Source organism: Enoplosus armatus, chromosome 2, assembly GCF_043641665.1.
Source record: "Enoplosus armatus isolate fEnoArm2 chromosome 2, fEnoArm2.hap1, whole genome shotgun sequence".
NCBI classification, from domain to species: domain Eukaryota; kingdom Metazoa; phylum Chordata; class Actinopteri; order Centrarchiformes; family Enoplosidae; genus Enoplosus; species Enoplosus armatus.
In genome coordinates this window covers 9,023,557-9,026,056 of record NC_092181.1, presented here as the reverse complement: position 1 = coordinate 9,026,056, position 2,500 = coordinate 9,023,557, and the positions used below count along the sequence as shown (strand labels likewise).

Below are 2,500 nucleotides of genomic sequence, written 5' to 3'. Positions count from 1 at the left end.
GCCACATACACACTATATAGAGACAATGCCACTGCCACATACACACTATAAGGAGCGTGTATGCGAAGTGGACAGAGGCTTACGGCCATACCACTCTGAACACGCCCGATCTCATCTGATCTCGGAAGCTAAGCAGGGTCGGGCCTGGTTAGTACTTGGATGGGAGACCGCCTGGGAATACCAGGTGCTGTAAGCTTTTCCACTTCACTTTTTAGAGACAGCCAGGGCGCTGCTCCAGCAGTGAAACACCCAACTTCAAAGTGCCACTGCCACTGTCACATACACACTATGTAGAGCCACTGTCACATACACACTATGTAGAGCCACTGCCACATACACACTATAAGGAGCGTGTATGCGAAGACCCCAAAACTTACGGCCATACCACTCTGAGGACACCCGATCTCGTCTGATCTCAGAAGGTAAACAGGGTCGGGCCTGGTTAGTACTTGGATGGGAGAATGCCTGGGAATACCAGGTGCTGTAAGCTTTTCCACTTCCCTTTTTAGAGACAGCCAGGGTGCTGCTCCAGCAGTGAAACACCCAGTTGAACTCATTGAACGATCCACGCCTTGAGCAGAGTGCCAGAGATACGGAGCACCAGGGCCACGAAGCTGCGTCGGACGCGCCTGTCAAGCTGTAGTCCACGGGGAGGTGCTGAAGCGTAGGCCCACGAGTTGGGCTGGTGGGCAAGGTTGCTGGAGCTTTCTGCAAGCTGAACTGCGTGGGGTTGAGGAGGGCACAGTGTGTTGATGAAGTACGGGTATCAGTGCTCATAGACACTGCCAAGAGCTGCCGATGCGGTCACATGCACACTATGAAAAGCCGCTGACTCTGTGACGTACACACTATAAAGAGCCACAGCCACTGTCACATACACACTATGTAGAGCCACTGCCACTGCCACATACACACTATAAGGAGCGTGTATGCGAAGGGCCCACAGACTTACGGCCATACCACTCTGAACAAGCCCGATCTCGTCTGATCTCGGAAGCTAAGTAGGGTCGGGCCTGGTTAGTATTTGGATTGTAGACCGACTGGGAATACCAGGTGCTGTAAGCTTTTCCTCTTCCCTTTTTAGAGACAGCCAGGGTGCTGCTCCAGCAGTGAAACACCCAACTTTAAAGTGCCACTGTCACATACACACTATAAAGAGCCACTGCCACTGTCACATACACACTATGTAGAGCCACTGCCACTGCCACATACACACTATAAGGAGCGTGTATGCAAAGTGCCCACAGGCTTACAGGCTTACGGCCATACCACTCTGAACACGCCCGATCTCGTCTGATCTCGGAAGGTAAGCAGGGTCGGGCCTGGTTAGTAGTTGGATGGGAGAATGCCTGGGAATACCAGGTGCTGTAAGCTTTTCCACTTCCCTTTTTAGAGACAGCCAGGGTGCTGCTCCAGCAGTGAAACACCCAGCTGAACTCATTGAACGCTCCACGCCTTGAGCAGAGTGCCAGAGATACGGAGCACCAGGGCCACGAAGCTGCGTCGGACGCGCCTGTCAAGCTGTAGTCCGCGGGGAGGTGCTTAAGCGTGGGCCCACGAGTTGGGCTTGTGGGCAAGGTTGCTGGAGCTTTCTGCAGGCTGAACTGCGTGGGATTGTCACATACACACTATGTAGAGACAATGCCACTGCCACATACACACTATAAGGAGCGTGTATGCGAAGGGCCCAGAGGCTTACGGCCATTCCACTCTGAACACGCCTGATCTCGTCTGATCTCGGAAGCTAAGCAGGGTCGGGCCCTTTTTAGAGACAGCCTGGGTGCTGCTCCAGCAGTGAAACACACAACTTTAAAGTGCCACTGCCACTGTCACATACACACAATGTAGAGCCACTGCAACTGCCACTGTCACATACACACTATGTAGAGCCACTGTCACAGACACATTATGTAGAGCCATTGCCACTGCCACTGCCACTAACACACTATAAGGACCGTGTATGCGATGGGCCCAGAGGCTTACGGCCATACCACTCTGAACACACCCGATCTCGTCTGATCTCGGTAGCTAAGCAATGTCGGGCCTGGTTAGTACTTGGATGGGAGACCTCCTGGGAATACCAGGTGCTGTAAGCTTTTCCACTTCCTTTTTCAGAGACAGCCAGGGTGCTGCTCCAGCAGTGAAACACCCAACTTTAAAGTGCCACTGCCACTGTCACATACACACTATGTAGAGACAATGCCACTGCCACATACACACTATAAGGAGCGTGTATGCAAAGGGCCCACAGGCTTACGGCCATACCACTCTGAACACGCCCGATCTTGTCCGATCTCGGAAGCTAAGCAGGGTCGGGTCCTTTTTAGAGACAGCCAGGGTGCTGCTCCAGCAGTGAAACACCCAACTTTAAAGTCCCACTGCCACTGTCACAACCACACTATGTAGAGCCACTGCCACTGCCACTGTCACATACACACTATGTAGAGCCACTGTCACATACACACTATGTAGAGCCACTGCCACAGCAACATACACACTA

The 2,500-nt window shown here is 52.8% G+C and overlaps 3 non-coding genes and 2 pseudogenes across 3 annotated transcripts; all 5 read left to right on the top strand.

Moving 5' to 3' along the window:
* The first annotated feature begins 77 nt into the window (after window positions 1-77).
* On the top strand, window positions 78-196 carry LOC139281903 (5S ribosomal RNA). Its single transcript, XR_011597027.1, has one exon. It is a non-coding gene; the product is annotated as a 5S ribosomal RNA (ribosomal RNA).
* A 175-nt stretch (window positions 197-371) lies between these two features.
* Window positions 372-490, top strand: LOC139307626 (5S ribosomal RNA; annotated as a pseudogene).
* Window positions 491-946: 456 nt separating this feature from the next.
* LOC139307754 (5S ribosomal RNA) lies at window positions 947-1,065 on the top strand (annotated as a pseudogene).
* Window positions 1,066-1,255: 190 nt separating this feature from the next.
* LOC139305841 (5S ribosomal RNA) lies at window positions 1,256-1,374 on the top strand. Its single transcript, XR_011599348.1, has one exon. It is a non-coding gene; the product is annotated as a 5S ribosomal RNA (ribosomal RNA).
* A 603-nt stretch (window positions 1,375-1,977) lies between these two features.
* Window positions 1,978-2,096, top strand: LOC139281886 (5S ribosomal RNA). The gene has a single exon (XR_011597011.1). It is a non-coding gene; the product is annotated as a 5S ribosomal RNA (ribosomal RNA).
* The last annotated feature ends 404 nt before the right edge of the window (window positions 2,097-2,500 follow it).